General features: G+C 42.3%; 1 pseudogene; it reads left to right on the top strand.

Moving 5' to 3' along the window:
• Window positions 1–4,796: 4,796 nt before the first annotated feature.
• LOC128588858 (E3 ubiquitin-protein ligase RNF34-like) lies at window positions 4,797–13,509 on the top strand (annotated as a pseudogene).
• The last annotated feature ends 7,930 nt before the right edge of the window (window positions 13,510–21,439 follow it).

Raw genomic sequence — 21,439 nt, forward strand, 5'->3', positions numbered from 1 at the left:
ATCCTAGAACTCTAGGAGGCTAAGCCAGGGAGGAAGGATTGCTTGAAGCTGGGAGTTTGAGACCAGCAAGAACATGACCTCTGTTTCTACCAAAAATAGATAAAATTAGCCAGACATGGTGGCACACATCTGTAGTCTCAACTACTCAGGAGGCTGAGGCAGGAGGATCCTTTGAGCCCAGGAGTTTGAGGTGCAGTGAGCTATGATGACACCATCGCACTCTAGGCCAGGTGACAGAGTGAGACCCTGTCTCAAAAAAAAAAAATTAACTATGCAAAAACCTACTTCCTGTCTTCCTTCTTTCCTTACCTTCCCCTTGACTAATTTAGTCTGAAGGCATTAGGTGGATCTGAGCAAGGGAGACATCTAGGTGGGGGCTGGTGGGGGCATCAGAGCCTGAACAGGGTGAGAAAGGCTTCTGTGGGGTTGGAGGATGGCGGTGACAGTGGCAGCCAGGAGTGGGATATTGGAGCCCAAATGAGTCAAAAGAGGGCATCCAAGCATGGGAGGTGGTAGCAATAACCAAAGCCTGAGCAGAGGAAGGAGGGATCTGTCCAGGGACAGTGGCAGCCACCAGCTTGCCAGATCAGAGTCTGAGCAGAAGAGGCATCTGCATAGCCTACAGGGTATGTTAGAACCCGAGTGGAAGGAAGATGGCATCCTTTGAGGGAGAGGGGGGCTGTATGTGAAGTGGCCCAGGACAGGTGACAGGTGTCCAAGCAGAATGAACAGAGCATATGGGAAAGTGGGGAGCAAGTGTCTGCAAGTGGAGTTTTAGAGCCCCATAGGGTAAGGCAGTCATCAATGCAGGACAGTTTGAAAAGGCAGAACGGGAGATTGGTTATATACAGGAGGGCTGATCAAATAAATACACATACTGAGGACAATGGGAACAAGTTTTCACACTGAATAAGAACAAATTCACAGATGTAGAAGGGGAAAAACTGTGGTGTTGGGTAGGTAAAGAAATAAATATAGATGTGTGTGTATGCATGAACAAATGCATATACATACAACTACTCCCTAGCTTTATCCACTGGGAAGGCGTGGAAACAATCACACTCATAGCAGTTAACAACCCTCGTGCCCGGGGCAGCGCCTGTGGCTCAGTGGGTAGGGCGCTGGCCCCATATACCAAGGGTGGCAGGTTCGAACCCAGCTCCAGCCCCAGCCAAACTGCAACAAAAAAATAGCCGGGCGTTGTGGCGGGCGCCTGTAGTCCCAGCTACTCGGGAGGCTGAGGCAAGAGAATCGCCTAAGCCCAGGAGTTGGAGGTTACTGTGAGCCGTGACGCCATGGCACTCTACCAAGGGCAATAAATTGAGACTCTGTCTCTAAAAAAAAAAAAAAAAACAAAAAACCCTCGTGCACAAATCTTGGTCTCTAAATACCATTCTCCACTAACAGAAACCAGGGTGCTTGGAGAAATGACTGATTTCAGGTCTGAGATAAGGAAAGTACAGGATGAACTCGGACCACCTTGCTATGGTAGAAAGTCAAGAAATGCTTAAAGAATGATGGGGACACATCAACTGGATATAGAAGGAGGTTGAAGGGGGGTTCCCCTAACCAAATCTGATCATAAAAATAAATAATGATAAGGCCAGGCATGGTGGCTCACGCCTGTAATCCTGGCACTCTGGGAGGCCTAGGAGAGTGGATTGCTTGAGTTCAGGAGTTTGAGATCAACCTGAGCAATAGTGAGATCCTGTCTCTACTAAAAATAGAAAAAATAGCCAGGCTTTGCTGCAGGTGCCTGTAGTCTCAGCCGTTTGGTAGTCTAAGGCAAGAGGATCGCTTGAGCCCAAGAGTTTGAGGTTGCTGTGAACTATGACACCACAGAGAAAAAGCAAAAGTGTCTCAAAAAAAAAAAAAAATAAATAAATAAAGATAGCAAAAGTTTATAATCCATGAAAGGAAATAGTAATTCACATCTTCTTATTGATATACACAAAAATAAATTAAGAAATAAATAAATGGAAAATAAATAAATAAATGAAAAGAGAAAATTTTTTCCTGGCAGTAGAATGACAACTAATAAATTTAGAGGGAATAATAAAATTGGAAAATCATTATTAGGCAACCATCATAATGATAATTCCTTAAGCCATAAAAACTAAAAATAGTAAGTTTGGTGAGGAACAGATAGGTACATAGCCTTAAAGTACCTTTCCACAAAATACATACTGATTACAAAGGGCAAAAGAGTAACTTTACAGTGGAAAAGCCCAGCAGACACTCCCTTCATCCAGGGGTCAGGTAACATTCTGACTCATGGGACACACTGAACTCAGGTACCATTTCACAGCAGGCAAGAAAAACACGTCATTCCTTCTATACAATTCCTGTCCCAAAAATGCATAACCTGAATTCAATCATGAGCAAACTCAAATCAAGGAACATTCTACAAAGTAACTGGCCTGTAAAAAGAATTGTCAAGAGCAAAGAGGGGTGGCCCACGAGTGTAATGTGAGTACTCTGGGGGCCAAGATGAGACGAGAGGATGGCTTGAGGCCAGGAGACTGAGAGCCACCTAGGCAACATAGCAAGATCTCATCTCTACAACAAAAAATTTAAAAAATCAGCTGGGTGTGGTGGTGTATGCCTGTAGCACTAGCTACTCTGGAAGCTGAGGTAGAAAGAACATGAGGAGTTTGGGCCCAGAAGTTTGAAATTGCAGAGAGCTGTGATTCACCACTGCACTATAGCCTAGGCAACAGAGGCCTTGCCTCACAAAAACAGAAAAAGAAAAAAAAAAACTGAAAAATAAAATCAAGGAACTCTTATAGACATAAAAGATAAAGGGGGGGAAGAGGGGAAAAACACACAAAATAGCCCCCAGGAAAATTAGACTAGACCAGGAGGTCCAGCATCTAATTAACAGGTAATCAAAAGACAGAGTGCAGAGAAATCAGAGGGGAAGAAATCCCCAAATGGATAATTAAAGAACATCCCTCCAAATTTCTAGATTGGAACATCCTATCTAGTGCCAGCAAGTAAATGACAAAAGACCACAACAAGGCACATCATCAAGGAATAGCCGAAAATTGCGGATAAAGAGCAGAAGAGGTCCCAGGAAGGAAAAATTTAAACATGGATCAGCTCCCATAGCTCAGTGGTTAGGGCGCCAGCCACATACACCAAGGCAGGCCCAGGCCTGCTAAACAACAATGACAACTGCAACAAAAAAATAGCCAGGCGTTGTGGCGGGCACCTGTAGTTCCAGCTAGTTAGGAGGCTGAGGCAAGAGAATTGCTTAAGCCCAAGAGTTTGAGGTTGCTGTGAGCTGGGATGCCGCAGCACTGTACCAAGGGCGACATAGTGAGACTGTCTCAAAACAGAAAGTCAAGAAAAATCTAAACAAACACAAACAGGCCCCACATATGCAATCCTAGGGATCAAAATGACTTCCAACCTATTACCAGCCACATTGGATGCCAGAAGGCGATGCAGGCATGCCTTGAAAACTCTGATAGAAAATTCTATGCAGCCTAGAATCCCCCAAGGATAGCCAAACTGTCAATGAAGCATGAAAGCAATGATATTTTCAAGCATGCACTATCTCCAAAAATTTACTTCTCTTCTCTACTCACAAACTACTGAGGGATATACTGGAGGAAAACGTGGGATGAAGAGAGGCAGCCAGAGAGAGAGGGTAAAGGGAATCTCCAGAATGCGTTGAAGGAAAACGCACAAGACAGCTCTGTGCCAGGGGTCAAAGCCAAGGACAGAAACTCAACTTGAACTAATTTAAACAAAATAAAAATATAAGCAAAATGTTGATGTGTGTGGTGGGATATGGCGGGGGTGGGGGGAGTTCATGCAAACCAAAAAGTCCAGGATTTAGGTATTCAAATAATGTTGTCAAGCCTCTCTCTCTCAGCTGTTTTCCTGTGTGTTAGACTTTTTCTGTGGCAGCAGAAGGGACTCTGGCAGCTCAGGAGTATCTGCGTTTTATAAGATTAAGAAAACTTCGGCGAGACACAGTGGCTCACACCTGCGATCCTAGCATTCTGGGAGGCTGAGGGGAGAGAATGGCTTGGGCTCAGGAGTTCAAGACTAGTCTGATCAAGAGTGAGACCCCCCATCTCTATTAAAAATAGAAAAACTAGCCTGCACTTTGGCCGCACTTGTAGTCCTAGCTACTCAGGAGCATGAGACAAGAGGATCACTTGAGCCCAGGAGATTGAGGTTGTTGTGAACTAGGCTGAGGCCATGGCACTTTAGCCCGAGCAACAGAGAAATAGAGATAGAGGGAGGAAGGGAGATAGGGAGAGAGGAAGAAAGGAAAGAAAGAAAGAAAACTGCTTTCCTGGTCACTCTGTTAATTCTAACAAGGCTAGATTCTAACAGGCCTAGCTTGGAATAGAATATTCTGATTGGCCAGGGTCAAGTTCTCAGCCCTAGGTCAAATGAGCACTTTATAATTGGTGGAATGTAGTACAATGCAACAATTATCATCTGCCCATATCTGGTCAGAAACTAGATTGGAGGAAAGTCTGTAATAAATAAGCTGTACCCTAAGAGCCAAGATAACTGGGAATGGGTAATAAGAAAAGTGACAGGAAAAACTATAACATCTCATATAAAAACATTAGAAGTATAGCATTCTGGGACATTTGGTGTACTGATATATGGTTCTATGAATTTTATTATAGGCCAGGATTATCCCTGTTATCTATTTAGACAACTTTTATGTACATTAAAAATTAGTGCTGGAAGGAGTTGGCTGTGTGTAGGGCTGCTATGTTGCTGAGTTCTCCTGCAGAGCCAACCGAGCCGAGACTGTTGCAGCCATGAAGGTGGGGGAGTGGTACTAAGGCTCAAGTATACTGTTAAAAAAAGAAAAACTCAAACATTAGGAAGGCCGGTGCCACATCTAAGTGAGCTTCGTGCTGTGGGCTGCTGAATGAAGTCATGGGAACCGGAGCTGTCAGGGGCCAGCAGTCAGGATTTGCAGGAGCTGCTGGTCCATTCAGATTGACACCACACCCCGATTTTTCCACCTTCCCACCAGCAGCTACAGAAGGGTCTAATATAGTTTGCCAAGCCTATGGACTTTCATTTTCAGTCTTTAGAAAGAAGCATGTTTGTTATGACTGCAAGAAAGATTTTTGCTCCGTTTGTTAGTCTTACAAGAGAATCTGCGTGGATGTTCCACTTGTCACTTACTACGAGACAGCCTTTCAGCGGCATCAGTTAATACGACTGACGGTGGGAGATCTACAACAGTATCTCATTCTTCGAAACCTACTTGTAGATACTTGTCAAGAGAAAGAAGACTTGGTAGATCTTGTACTGTGCCATCATGGGCTAGGCTCTGAGGACAACATGAACACAAGTAGTCTGAATTCTCCAGGGTCCCAGACTTCTAGCCTTTTTACTCGTTCATATTTTTCAAACCATACAGCCCCCTCTGCTACTATGTCTTCATTTCAGGGAGAGCTTATGGATGGGGACCGGACCTCCAGATCTGGAGTGCTGACACAGGTACAGCGTGAAATAGCTTCAGCAAACACAGATGATGATGACGATGATGAAGAAAATGTGGATGATTGGACCCCTGGGCTTTCTAAAAAGAGAGTGAGAGCTTCCCTGTCTGACTTGTCAAGCCTGGAAGATGTGGAAGGGATGAGTGTGCGTCAGTTGAAGGAAATCCTGGCCTGGAATTTTGTCAACTATTCCGGCTGCTGTGAAAAATGGGAGCTGGTAGAGAAAGTAAACAAAGAGAATGAAGAAAACTGAAAGTCATGTAGGTTTATTGTTTGATTTCTTCCCTACAGTACCATTCCTTAGGCTTTTAAAAACTGGGTTGCTTCTGTCTCGATTTAGTCAGATGTATTTTTGAGAAAGCTGTCTACCTTTTCATTGGGCATAAATTAGTTTAGATATATATATATATAGAAAATTAGTGCTTAGGGGGTGGCGCCCTTTGGTAGGGCACCACCCACGTACCCCCAGGCTGATGGATTTGAGCCTGGCCTGGGCCAGCTAAACAACAGTGACAACTGCAACCAAAAAAAAAAAAAAAAAAATAGCCAGGCATTGTGGCAAGCATCTGTAGTCCCAGCTACTTAGGAGGCTGAGATAAGAGAATTGCTTAAGCCCAAGAGATGGAGGTTGCTGTGAGCTGTGATGCCACAGCACTCTACCCAGGGCAACAGCTTGAGACTCTGTCTCAAAAAAAAAAAAAAAATTAGTGCTCAGGGAAGTCATCCTTGCCTATGCGTCTATCCAGAATGACTCTCTCTCAAAATTCCCAGGTAGCTGGTGATTTAACAGGGACCCTACCCTAGTGGATAGTTAATCCAATAGGGAAGATAGCATAGATTTATTACAGGACAGTATAGAATGAGAATTCCATTGGTCATTTACACATGAAGCTCTCTATAATAATTATGTTTTCAGTTCCACTCTCAATGACAAAATATTGAATTGGGTGGGTCTCTTGAAGTAGGACAAATGTCATGTTTTCACGTTAAGCTTGCTTGGCCAGAACTTGCTACGCTAAAAATATACTCACTCCACTCACTTATAGGATGTAAACACACCCTTCACTGTAGAACTGTGTTTATCTCTTGAGTTCTCTCTTGCAGTTTCCTCCTCAGTAGGGTGTGTGTCAGTAGAATTTGCTCCCGGCAGCTTGAGCAGGTGCTCCCCAGGTGGATTTTGGTGCAGCCAGTGCTTGTCCAGAGGCAAAATGTTTTACTCTCTTTTCCATCTCACGGACAGCTCTGGAGTTCAATCCACCTGTTGCTTCAGGCCATTTCAGAACTGCTCTTCGGAGAATCAGGTTTCTTCCCCAACTGGTGTGTGTTGCACCGCATTAGGAATGTCCTCGTGCTTCATGCGGTGTGTATGATCGATCACCTCTTTCTCCAAGTTACAATTATATTAGGAAGAAGAAAAGAGAGGGAAGGAGGAGGAGGAGGAAAGAGAAAGAGCATAGTTCTTAGTACATAGTTCATTTGTGAACTTTCCAGACTTTGATTGCTGCCCCCAATCCATTTCCCTTGTATCTGGGCTACAACTCACCTAATTCTTACCTTTCTTTCTTTCTTTTTTTCTTTTGTTGAGACAGAGTCTTACTTTGTTGCTCTCAGTAGAGTGCTGAGGTGTCACAGCTCACAGCAACCTCACACTCTTGGGCTCAAGTGATCCTCTTGCCTCAGCCTCCCAAGTAGCTAGGACTATAGGCATCCGTCACAATGCTTAGCTATTTTTTTAGAGACAGGGTCTCACTCTTGCTCAGGCTGCTCTCCAACTCCTGAGCTCAAGCAATCCACCCGCCCCGAGTGCTAGGATTATAGCACTGGCGTCTCATTCTTATTTTTACCTAGCTCACCCATTGTTTTGGATCGCCATTTTGTACCAACTTGTATACATCTCATTTTCCTTGATGCTCTGTGCTGCTTATATTCCAACCCATACAAATCTGATTACTATTTCCTTATGCAGTTATTTAGTAGGAAAAAAAAAAAGGTAATACCCAAGGTATTCCTAATTTCAATGACCAATCAATATAGCTCTACAAAAAAATCTGAGCCTTTGCAGGAGTCCGTCCATTGGTGAGAGATTAGTTTGCACACAGAATGTATAAACTGGGAGGGAAATATTCAGTGCGACCACAGCAGGAGAGGGAGATTGGGAGGGAAATTGGGGGGAGTAGGTAGCTTATTGGAAAGAGGCAAGGCCTAACTTAAGTGTAGGTAGAGAATGGCCAGAGGTATAGCGCTGAAGGTGGAATTCAGCAGTCCAGCTAGAAGAAACTAGTTCTATTTGTTTGTTTCCATGGCAGCCGAAGTACCTTAGAAACAAGAAATAGACCATGCAGAGAAAAAAGAGAAGTGGAAATCCTCAAATCACAACATCCTTAACTGGACCTTAGGAGAGCTAGTTGCAGAGTTTCTTTGAATTAATCTTTATAGGAATCACTGTTTTTTATTTCTTTTGTTTTGTTTTTGTGAGACAGAGTCTCAGTCACCGTGGGGTTTGAGTGCTATGGCGTCACAGCTCACAGCATCCTCAAACTCTTGTGCTCAAGTGATTCTCTTGCCTCAGCCTCCTGAGTAGCTGGGACTACAGGTGCCTGGCTATTTTTAGAGGTGAGGTCTCACTCTGGCTCAGGCTAGTCTTGAACTTGTGAGCTCAGGTGATCCACCGACCTTGGCTTCCCAGAGTGCTAGAATTACAGGCATGAGCTACCATGTCCGGCTGAATCACTGGTTTTTAGATCTTTACTTTAAATATTTTTTTTTCTTCTTTTGCAAGACACCTATTTATCTGGGGAAGTTAAGAACTTAAGAAAGAAGGAGCCTGTACCATGATTTCATTTCTATCATCTTGAAAGTTGAAAAAGTAAAACATAAGTCAAAATGGAGCATTCACCCTTTATCTTCTTGCTTTCTTATAAGAGGTCAGCATTTATATCCTCTAGAAAATCCATCTAGATCAGAGAAAAGTTATAGCATGTAACTGCAGACCTGTTCATGTAAATACACCCTGATCTACTCAGAATTCAACTCCATTCTCCTGGTAGGGGCTATATACTTTTACTTGGCCTGTGCCCTTTCTGTGGCCATTCATCCTTCACACTGGAGTCATCACCAACTGTTTAATGGGACTCCACTGCCAGCAGAATAAGGGACCACTTTCTTTAAATGCATGCAGAAGTCTCCTCAGTCTATCTTTGTATTCTCATCTCTCACTCTGTTCTTTATCTTTCTCCATTTGCTTATCCTCAAAGCCTCAGCTTAAAGCCACCCACCTCCATGAAGCCCTATCTTTAGTTTTTTGGGGTTTTTTTTTTTGAGACAGAGCTTCAAGCAGTCGCCCTGGGTAGAGTGCTGTAGCATCACAGCTCACAGCAACCTCCAACTCCTGGGCTCAAGCAATTCTCCTGCTTCTGCCTCCCAAGTAGCTGGGACTATAGGCACCCGTCACAACACCCAGCTATTTTTTGTTGCAGCTGTCATTGTTGTTTGGCGGATTTGAACCCGCCAGCTCAGATGTATGTGGCTGGCGCCTTAGCCACTTGAACCACAGGCGCGGAGCCTCTTTAGTTGTTTACATGTCTTTTTCTCCCATCAGAACAGAAGATCCATGAAGGTTTCTTCCTGTGTGATAGATTTTTAAGTGATCTATTTTTAAATATATCACTCTTTGTCTTTCCCTATACCTATCAGTGATTCATTGAACACGTATTTATTGAGTGACTCTGTGCCGTGCAGTCTGACTGAATAATTCTCCTGTTATGATAATAATAGTGACAATACTTTAAAAAGGAATGGTGGTTAATGTTTATTGAGCACTTACTATGTATCGCTTGATGTGAGAAGTGTTTTACATTTAAAAAATTTTTAATTTTGAATTAATTATAGACTCATAGGAAGTTGAAACAAATGGTACGCAGAGTCTTGCCTGCCCTTCACACAGTTTCACCTAATGGTAACATCTTACGTAACTATGGTACAGTATGGAAATCAGAAAATTGGCTCGGCGCCTGTGGCTCAAGGGACTAAGGCACCAGTCACATGCACCTGAGCTGGCGGGTTCGAATCCAGCCCGGCCCACCAAACAACAATGACGGCTGCAACCAAAAAAAAAAAAAAATAGCCAGGCGTTGTGGTGGGCGCCTGTAGTCCCAGCTACTCGGGAGGCTGAGGCAAGAGAATCCCTTAAGCCCAGGAGTTGGAGGTTGCTGTGAGCTGTGTGAGGCCACCGCACTCTACCGAGGGCCATAAAGTGAGACTCTGTCTCTACAAAAAAAAAAAAGAAAAAAGAAAATCAGAAAATTGACATTGTAAAAATACTTTTAACTAGACTACAGACCTTATTCAGTTTTTGCCTTTTTTTTTTTTTTTTTTTTGGAGACAGAGTCTCACTCTGTCACCCTGAGTAGAGTGCCCTGGCATCATCATAGCTCACAGCAACCTCAAACTCTTTAGTTCAAATGATCTTCCTGTCTCAGCTTCCTGAGTAGCTGGGACTACAGGTGCCTGCCATAATGCCTGGCTAGTTTTTCTATTTTTATTTTTTTGAGACAAAGTCTCACTTTGTCATCCTCAGTAGAGTGCTGTGGCTTCATAGCTCACAGCAACCTTAAACTCTTGGGCTCCAGTGATTCTCTTGCCTCAGCCTCCTGAGTAGCTGGGACTACAGAAGCCCGCCACAATGCCCAGGTATTTTTCGAGATGAGGTCTCGCTCTGGCTCAGGCTGGTCAGAAGTAGTTCTGAGTTCAAGCAATCCACCTGCCTCAGCCTCCCAAGTGCTAGGTTTACGGCGTGAGCCGCCACATCTGGCCTGTACCATTTTTTGGTGTGCATTAATTTGCTCATGTATAGTTCTATGCAATTTCAAACCATGTATAGATTTGTGAAGATGGTCAAATGAAAAATTGTTCTATCATTGCAACGAATCTTCTTGTACTATCTCTATATTTATGAGCAACAGACACACACCCTGTCCCTATTCCCTAACAACCACTAAACACTTCTCCATCTCTATAGTTGTCATTTCAAGAATATTCTATAAATGGAATCGTACCAAGGTTGACTTTTTCCATATTCTACATTTAAATTCACAAATCTTTTTGAATTAATTTTTGCGTAAGATGTGAGGTGTAGGTCAAATTCTTTTTTTTTTTTTTTTTCCTTTTGCCTATAAATGCCCAGTTTCTCCAGGGCCATTTATTAAAAAGATTATTCTTCCTCCATTAAATTTCTCTTACCCCTTGCTCGAAGATCAGTTAGTATAGTTGTGATGGTCTATTTCTGGGTTCTGGCCTGTTCATTGATCTGTGTCTATCACTTCATCCTGTCTTGATTACTGTGGTATTACAGTAAGTCCGTAGCTATATAGTAAATCTACATACCAGATAGAGTGATACCTCCTGTGTTATTCCTCTTTCTCAGAATTGTGTTAACTATTCTGTAGTCCCTTTGCCTTTCCATATAAATTGCAGCATAAGTGTGTGTGTACCTATAGAAAATTTTTCTGGGATCTTAAATTTTAATAATTTTAAGTTTTCTTCATTTCATTTACTTTTTATTAACTTTTAAAATTATTTATTCTGGCTTGGCGACTGTAGCTCAAGCAGCTAAGGTGCCAGCCACATACACCAGAGCTGGCAGATTTGAATCCAGCCCGGGTCTGCCAGACAATGACAACTACAACCAAAAAATAGCCAGGCATTGTGGCGGGCACCTGCAGTCTCAGCAACTTGGGAGGCTGAAGCAAGAGAATCACTTAAGCCCAGAAGTTGGAGGTTGCTGTGAGCTGTGACTTCACAGCACTCTACACAGGGTGATAGCTTGAGGCTCTGTCTCAAAAAATAAATAAATAAATAAATAAATAATAAAATAAATAAATAAAATTATTTATTCTATTGTATATCACACAAATGGTCAGAAGACTTCAATTTTCCTGTGTTTCTAATAGATAGGGTAAAATTTCTTTTGTTTGTCATCAAGCAATTCCATACATTATCTTTACAAGTATTCTTTAAACTTCATAGTAACTCTGAGAGGAAGATACTAGTAGTATCCCCATTTAACAAATGAGGAAACTAAGGCACGGGTAGATTGAATAATTGTGCAAAGTCTCATAGCCAGCAAGTGGCAGAGTTGGGATTGGAACCAAAGCTGTCTGATCCTAGAACACACACTCTTTTTTTTTCTTTTTTTTTTTTTGAGACAGAGCCTCAAGCTGTTGCCCTGGGTAGAGTGCTGTGGCATCACAGCTCACAATAACCTCCAACTCCTGGGCTCAAGCGATTCTCCTGCCTCTGCCTCCCAAGTAGCTGGGACTATAGGCGCCTGCCACAACACCTGGCTATTTTTTTTTTTTTTTTTTTGGTTGCAGCCATCATTGTTGTTTGGTGGGCCTGGGCTGGATTTGAACCCACGAGCTCAGGTGCATGTGGCTGGTGCCTTAGCCGCTTGAGCCACAGGCGCCCAGCCTAGAACACACACTCTTATCCTCTGTCTACGCCACTTCTCTTTGAATATAATTATTTCATTCAAGAAATGTTTATTGACGGCCAATTATGTGCCAAGGACTATTCTAGGTCCTAAATGTTCTATTGTTCTATGGCAATCATGAGTAAAACAAAGAAAAGCAGTGAATAGGACAAAACCCCTGCTTTCATGGAGTTAATGTTGTAAAGGGTGAGGGACTGATGATATGAATGCAGTAACTATTCTTTGTTGAAGCATTATTTTATTTTTAGATTAATATTAGAACATAGACACTCTTAGATACAAGGGCTGATCTTACTCCCAAAATATGCCTATTCACTGGGTATAAATATTCACCATGGCCCTACCAATCTTCTGGAGACTATAAAATCCCTCATTTGGGAGACAGAGAACTAGGCCATCAAAGGGGCAGAACTGTCTAAACATGAGCTTTTCTATGTCAGGAAGTAAGACCACACCTGCTCCCAGCATGTATTCAAGGGTCTGAGAACATAAGAACATATGCAAAATATAGGGAATGTGTGCAGTCTCTGACAGTGGGCTACTGATCATTCAAACAAGTTTATTAATGAGATAACTACAGAAGGATCAGGAAGGAAATCAGATTGTTTGGGGTTTGTTTGTTTGGTTTTTGCAGTTTTTTGGCTCGGGGCTGGGTTTGAACCCGCCACTCTCAGCATTTGGGGTTAGCACCCTACTCCTTGAGCCACAGGTGCCACCTGAAATCAGATTGTTTTATATTATTTCCCAAGATGCTTTTTCTTTTTCTTTTCTTTTTTTTTTTTTTGTTGAGACAGAGTCTCAGTCTGTTGCCCCAGGCTATAGTGCCATGGTATCAGCCTAGCTCGCAGGAACCTCATACTCCTGGGTTTAAGTAATCCTCCTGCCTCAGCCTCCCAAGTAGCTGAGACTATAGGTGCCAACCACAATGCTTAGCTAGTTTTTTTTTTTTTTTTTTTTTTTTTTTGAGACAGAGTCTCATTAAGTCACCCTTGGTAGAGTGCTGTGGTGTCACAGCTCGCAGCAACCTCAAACTCTTTGGGCTTAAGTGATTCTCTTGCCTCAGCCTCCCAAGTAGCTGGGACGACAGGCACCCACCACAATGCCTCACTATTTTTTGGTTGTAGTTGTCATTGTTGTTTGGCAGGCCTGGGTTGGATTCTAACCCGCCAGCTCCGGTGTACGTGACTGGTGCCCTAGCTGCTGAGCTACAGGCACTGAGCCTAGTGTTTTCTATTTTTGGTACAGACAGGGTCTCACTCTTTCTCAGGCTGCTCTTGAATTCTTAAGCTCAAGAGATCCTCTTGCCTCGGCCTCCCAGAGTACTGGGATTACAGGTGTGACCACCAAGCTTGGCCCTAAAATGCTTTTTATCAAAGTGCACTATACATGTAAAAAAGTGAACAAATCATTAGTGGATTGCTCAATTGAGTTTCACCCATGTAACCAGCATCTGAATCAAAGAAATAAGATAGTACTGCCCCCCCCACCGGACTGCCTGCACCCCCCTGCAGTCCCCAGTACCCATGACAATCACTGTTTTGACTTCAAACACCATAGATCAATTTTTACTGTTTTAGAAGTTTCGATAAATAGATTTATACGGCATACCCTCTTTCATCTCTGTTTCCTTCACTCAACATTACGTTGGTGAGATTCACCCGTTTGTTGGATATAGTTGTAGTTTGTTCATTCCTCTGCTAGGTAGTTTCCTTTGGGCAAAGATACTCTGTTGTACATGTTGGTTGTTTCCAGCATTTGATTATGCTATTAGTGAATAAATGTACACAAAAGTACACATTGGCTATATTACTAAGGATAAAATTGCTGGGCTATACAATGTATATACGATTATGGTCAGTTTTGTAGATACTGCCAAACACTTGTCCAAAGTCACACCATTATTTCATACTGCTTTTAAAAATGTTATTTTGAGGCCAGGTGCAGTGGCTCACACTTGTAATCCTAGCACTCTGGGAGGCCTAGGCAGGTGGATCGCCTGAGCTCACGGATTCAAGACCAGCCTCAGCAAGAGCAAGACCCCATCTCTAAAAATAGCCAGGCTTTGTGGCAAGTGCCTGTAGTCCCAGCTACTTGGGAGGCTGAGGCAAGAAAATGCTTAAGCCCAAGAGTCTGAGGTTGCTGTGGGCTATGACACCACGGCACTCTACCAAGGGTAACAAAAGCACAACTCTGTCTCAAAAAAAAAAAAGTGTTATTTTGTTCTCCCTTATTTGTAGTGAAGTATTTTGTTGATGGCTCCAACCCATTTCATCTCCGAACAAAAGTTTTAAAGTCTATGCTTGGTGCTTGTAGCTCAGTGGCTAGGGCACTGGCCACATACACCGGGGCTGGTGGATTGGAACCCGGCCCGGGCCTGCCAAACAACAATGACGACTACAACAACAACAAAAAAGTAGCCAGGCGCTGTGGTGGGTGCCTGTATGTAGTCCCAGCTACTTGGGAGGCTGAGGCAAGAGAATTGCTTAAGCCCAAGAGTTTGAGGTTGCTGTGAGCTGTGACGCCAAAGCACTCTACCGATGGCGATATAATGAGACTCTGTCCTAAAAATAATAGTCTATGCTTGGGTCAGAGGGTTAGAGAGGGGAAAGGAAGGACATAGGGAACTGGAGGATCCAGGATAGTCTGGCCAGCCAGTTCTTCTTCTCTGGATATTCTCTTTCAAGAGCTGAGCTTTGGTGGTTCTCATTTTGTTTTATTTATTTCTTTATTATTATTGAGACAGAGTCTCACTATGTTGCCCTCAGTAGAGAGCTGTGGCATCACAGCTCACAGCAACTTCCAACTCTTGGGCTTAAGTGATTCTCTTGCCTTAGCCTCCCAAGTAGCTGAGACTACAGGTGCCTGCCACAACACCCGGCTATTTTTTTTTGGTTGCAGTTGTCATATACACCAGCCAGTGTATATGGCTGGTGTATATGGCTGGTGCCGTAACCACTGTGCTATGGGCACCAAGCCCTCATGTTGTTTTAATAAATGCAATGTTGAATTTAAATGTTTTCCAATGACTATGAATAAAATTGCCTTATTATTTCTTTAGGTTAACCAATTAAACTGTAAGCTTCAGTGAAAATGGCCTTCATGGGCAGCGCCTGTGGCTCAGTCGGTAGGGCGCCGGCCCCATGTACCGAGGGTGGCGGGTTCAAACCCGGCCCCGGCCAAACTGCAACCAAAAAATAGCTGGGCGCTGTGGCGGGCGCCTGTAGTCCCAGCTACTCGGGAGGCTGAGGCAGGAGAATCGCTTAGGCCCAGGAGTTGGAGGTTGCTGTGAGCTGTGTGAGGCCATGGCACTCTACTGAGGGCCATAAAGTGAGACTCTGTCTCTACAAAAAAAAAAAAAAAAGAAAATGGCCTTCATGTGTTTTTCACTATGGTAGCTTCAGATATGTAAAAGATGATCAATAAATGTTTAGGTAAATGAATGAGTTTCCTAAGACTTGGCAACTCTGTCTCATAGCCTGTTGTAGCATGGTTGGTGCATTAAATTATACAGATACTAATTCTTCGTCTCAAATTCAATGATTGGCTTTTTTCTTGAATCTATCCCAGATATCATGACCCTAGAACTGAGTTCTCTTGGGATCATACATGTAGGATCAGTCACTTGGATAACTCCCTTCTTTCACATGGTCAGCCTAGCACCACCCTCATAGAGATCATAGTCAAAAAGCAGAGGCACGAGGTATAAAAACCTACCTACTGGGTACAATGAACACTATCTAGGTGATGGGCACACTGTCAGCACTGTTTCGGCATTACACAGGGTATCCGTGCAACAAAAACATTTGTACCCCCTTATTTTGAATTTTAAAAAGAAAGCAGAGGTGCACAGAGAGCACAGGTGGACGAGTACGTATACAGTCAGACCGATGTGGCTGTCGTTTAACTGTTCACAGGTGTGAACAAGTGGCTCATTTACATAGAGTATCACATTTAATCCTCTCAAAAGCCCTATGGGGCATGTTATTCGATCTTTGTTCCAAAGATAAGGCAGTTCAGAGAAGTGAAATGAGTTGTCCAAGGTCACAACCAGTAATTGTTAAAGCCTTGGTTTAAACTTAGGTCAGTCTAAATTAAGAGCCTGAGAGTTTAATAATTATGTGTGCATAGATAAATTAAAATTTTAATTTTCCTTGGCTCTACAAGACGAGGAGTGTTTTTGCACCTGAATTCAATTAAAATTAAATCTAGTTGGTGGCTAATAGGTACTGAAGACATTTGCGTGTAAATTAAGCTAATATTAAAATTACTTTCTCTAAACAAGCCTTCAGCTTCCCTGGCTGGAGGCAACTAAACATTGAATGAAAATTTCTTTTCTGGCCTGGGGAGGTAGCTCATACCTGTAATCCTAGCACTCCGGGAGGCTGAGACGGGTGGATTGCTTGAGCTCAGGAATTTGAAATCAGCTTGAGCAAAGAAAGACCACATCTCTACTAACAACAGAAAAAACAGCTGGGCATGTTGGCCCATGCCTATGGTCCCAGCTACTAGAGAGGCTGAGGCAAAAGGATCGCTTGAGTCCAACAGTTTGAGGTTGCTGTTGTGCTCTGATGCCATGGCACTCTAGCCTAAGTCTCAAAATAAACCAAACAAACCAAACTTCTTTTCTGATGACCAGAGGAGAGATGGACAGGCAGCTAAGAGTCAGGAGCAGGTCTCAGGGTGAAGGAGGACTTTTCAGAAGTGAAGATGAGGGATAAGGGAAAATGAATTAGCAGGGAAAAGGAAGAAAAGGTACTTCAAGAGGACAGCCTGAAAATTCTTTCCATCAGGGCTTTCTGTGATTTGTTTTAATGACAGCTATCCAGTTCTCGAAAGCCAAAGAAAGCAGAATAAACTTGAGGATCTGGCATATCCTTGGATTGCTGGGCTATAGAGTACATAAACAGCCTGAGTTACAGATGACGTGGCTGGCCACCCTGGGCACAGTCCTGCTCTCTGGATCTGGGTGATGCCAGCTCCTTGGCAACACAGCAGGCTGTTATGACCTGTGCTGGGATAGGGGAGGCGCCAAGCACCGGGTGACGTGGCATTGCTCTAAAAGCCAAAGCAATGCTAAGCGGCTGCTCTCCCACAGTCCTGTGACAAGCAAGGGACAGAAGGAATCTTGGGGAAGAAGGCAGGGGTTGAGGGGAGAGGATCACTGTTGCATAACTCTTGCCAGGAAGAAAATGCTCATACATTCTGCTTCCTGGCCTAGTTCCCAGCACGGGGAAGGCTTGGGCCTGACAGTTGCCTGGATAGTTTCAATTCTTTGTTAAATGCAGCTCAGGCCTTGGCGTTCAGTTTTCTGTCGCCCCTCAGTCTCAGATAGCCCACCGTGGTCCCTCTTCATTATTCAGACTGAAATAGCTGCCTGCTTTGCATACCAGTTCAGGCTACATTTCAGTTCTTGTTTCTTTGAAAAGGACTTGTCAGGGAAGCAGTATGAAATGTCAGGTTCCGGTCTGGTATTTCCCCTCCTCCCAGCCCCCTTCAACTTTGTAATTTGACTTTTGCGGGATTCACCCATGCCCAGAGTTCCTGCATGTGAACAGGCTTGTCTAATTCAGAAACAGCCGGATGATGTGATGACACATGGCCCTGTGGGATCTTTCTTTTTCATTTGACATCACCTTCCGTGGTCTGGTTGGAATTCAGATTAGTTAGCCTTCCCGTTCTCACTTAGGACATGCCTATTGAAGATAAGGCCTTATCAAGTAATTACTGACTAGTCTTTGTTAATATCTAACCCATACCTGTCTTAAGACTGTCTAAAATGATCTTCCTTTTCCTGCTTTGGATATTAACAGGTAACAGCGTCTCACCAATCTTTGCAGTGGCCCCCTCCTTTTCTTGAAGTCTTTTCCAATATACGACGACTTAGATCTTTATCAAAGCTCTGAGGAGCTTAAGTTCAAGGTTATAGGTAAGACTTGGCGAACTTAGAAATTTTTAAATTTGGAAATTCTGAAGACCTTAGTGCTTTTCCCACTAAGGGCTGCATTTGTCAACTTTTCTGGCATTGGAGCTGGTCAGAGAAGGCTAATATTCTTTTCAGAAACTGATAGTTTTACTCTTACTCTATGAATCATCCCTTTACTTTCTAAAGAAAAGCCCCTTCCCAGATGTCTACACACACACACACACACACACACACACACACACACACACACGCACGTACACAAATACATATTTTAGAGACAGGATCTCATTGTGTTGCCCAGGTTGGACATGAACTCTCAGGCTCAAGAGATCCTCCTGCCTCAGCCTCCTAAGCAGCTAGGACCACAGGTATGTACCACTGCACTCAGTTATATGTATTTTTTAATATCTCCTTTATTCAGAAAGCCCTTTCTGAATGTTCCGAGACAAAGACTCACAGGTGTTAAAAGTTGAGGCATTGTAGGAAAGCTAGGATCCAGAGTAATTAGTCAGAATTGATCAAGAACCCAACTGAAAAATAAATTAACAGTTCACAAAAGAGGAAATATATGGGGCTAAAACACACGTGGGAGAATGTTCAAGTTCACTAATAACAAAAGAAATGCAAATTTGAAAAACCAGATACCTTTTTTATTTATAAAACTTGCAGAAGTTTAGAAAAGGAGTAAAAAGAAGAAAAAAAAAGAAAACCCACTGCTGGCAAGGATGCAGGGCAATGGCTATCCTTATGTCCTGCTAGAAATGATGTAATTGATACCACACATACACACATTTATCTATCATATATCATCTGATAATGCATATCAATCATATTCCTGTTAAATTATCCTGAAAAAATTATCCAAAATATATACAAAGATACATTTCTCACAAAACTACAGCATTATTTGTAAGACTGAAAAAATGGGAATAGCTTAAGTCTTAAAAAATAAGAGACTGGTTAAATATATTACAATATATTACCACATTGGAACACTAATGAAACTGTTAGGAAAGAAGTTTTGTGAAGTTTCTAGTACCATGGAGAAATGCTTTTATTTCAATGTTAAGTGAAAGTGCAAAATACAAAATTATATATACAATTTCCATTGGTATCATGGGGATTGGTTCCAGGACCCCCTGCAGATACCAAAATCTATCATGCTTATGCCTCTGATATAAAATGGCATAGGCAGGCTGGGTGCCTGTAGCTCAATGGTTAGAGTTCTGGCTCCGTGCACGGAGTGGGGGGGGGGAGTGGGGAGGGTGGGGTCGGCAGGTTCAAACCAGGCCAGGGCCTGCTAAACAAAAATAAATAAATAAATAAAATGGCATAGGCATAGTACCTTGCTTATAATCTACATACATCCACCCATATACTTTAAATTATCTCTAGATTGATTACCTATTATATTTAATACAAAGTAAGTGCCATATAAATAGTTTTTATACTATATTGTTTAGGAAATAATGACAAGAAAAAATCTGTACGTATTCAGTACAGATGGAATCATCATTTTTTTTCTAATATTTTCAACCGGTGGTTAGTTGAATTCAAGGATGCAGAACTCACAGACATGGAAGGTATATCTAATCTCAGATACTGTAACAAATAAGACCCAAAAATACAAAAATAAGGAAGGGATAAAATACACTAAGTCATTATCAATGGTCATCTTGGAATAATTGGTAATTTTTTCTTCTTTTCCTTTCCCTCCTATTTTTCTATAATGATAATATATTGGCTTGGCACCTGTAGCTCAAGCTGCTAAGGCGCCAGCCACATATACCAGAGCTGGCAGGTTCGAATCCAGCCTGGGCCTGCCAAACAACAATGACAACTACAACCCAAAAATAGCCAGGCATTGTGGCTTGTGGGTTCGAATCCAGCCCGGGCATGTCAAACAACAATGATAACTACAACCAAAAAATAGTTGGGCATTGTGGCAGGTGCCTGTAGTCCCAGCTACTTGGGAGGCGGAGGCAAGAGAATTACTTAAGCCCAGGAATTGGAGGTTGCTGTGAGCTGTGATGCCATGGCACTCTACCCAGGGTGACAGCTTGAGGCTCTGACTCAAAAAAAAAAGATAATATATTGTCTTTATAATAAAAACATTTGATAATAATAAGTGGCTACAGTAATCAAGATTGTGTGGTACTGAGATAAGGAGAGACATGCAGATCGATGGAACAGTTCAGAGAGTCCAGATGTAAGCTGTTACCTTTGTGGTCGATTGATTCTCAACAAGGGTGATACAAGAATTCAAGGGGGAGATAATAACCTTTCCAATAATAAATAGTGCTGCGACAACTGGATATCCACCCCAGCCCTTACTTACACCACGTATAAAAATCAACTAACCTGGATTATAGACCTAAATTTAAAAGCCGAACCTGTACATTTTTTAGAAGAAAACATAGATGTAAATCTTTAAGACCTTAAGTCAGAGAACGTCTTCTCAGATATAACCCCAAAACCACAAACAACAACAAAAATAGATAAATTGGACTTCATCAAATCTGTGCTTCAAAGGACATCACTAAGAAAGTGAAAAAACTTCCTGCAAAATACAGAGGGTGCCAAAAAAAAAATGTATGCACATTTTAACAAAGGAAAAAACTATATTAAAATCGTAAGACTCAAGGCACGTTTGACTTCCGCAAGTACAAGAGGTGATCAAACATCACTGTGTTCATCTCTTGTTTCTGGTCTATACTGAGTGCTACAATTTTAATATAGTTATTTTCCTTTCCTAAAAATGTGTGTATACTTTTTGTCTATTTGCATATCATGTATCTGGTAAGGGATTTGTATTCAGAATACATAAAGAACTCTCTAATAACTCAAAATAAGAAAGTAAATAATCCAGTCGAAAAAGATTTGAATAGGCTCGTCTACAAAGTAATGAATACTTGTTTACACATATTTGTTTCCCATTACTGCCATAACAAATTATCACAAAGTTAGTGACTTAACACAATATAATTTTATTGCTTCAAAGTTCTGGATGTCAGAAGTCCAACATGGTGGAAATGGACCGTGACAGGGTTTCTTTTGGGAGATGATGAAAATATTCATCATGGTTGATGATGTACAACTCCGTGAATAAACTAAAAACCATTCTGTATGCATACTTTAAATGGACCAGTTGCACGGTATGTAAGCTATATCTCAATAAAGCTGATAAAAAAAACAACAAATAATTTCTAGCCATCAAAACCGCACACACACACAAAAAGAATCCAAAGTAGGGTGTCATATCAGTTTACATAAAAGTCTAACTTCAACTTATAAAAGAAATTTTTTTTTTTTTTTTTTTGTGGTTTTGGGCCGGGGCTGGGTTTGAACCCGCCACCTCTGGCATATGGGACCGGCGCCCTACTCCTTGAGCCACAGGTGCCGCCCTATAAAAGAAATTTTTAATGAATGAAAGAAAAAAATTTTTTTTTGAGATAAAGTCTCACTATGTCACCCTCGGTAGAGTACTGTGGCGTCACAGCTCACAGCAAACTCGAATTCTTAGGCTTAAGCGAT

The sequence above is a fragment of the Nycticebus coucang genome, chromosome 6 (genome assembly GCF_027406575.1).
Source record: "Nycticebus coucang isolate mNycCou1 chromosome 6, mNycCou1.pri, whole genome shotgun sequence".
Taxonomy (NCBI): Eukaryota; Metazoa; Chordata; class Mammalia; order Primates; family Lorisidae; genus Nycticebus; species Nycticebus coucang.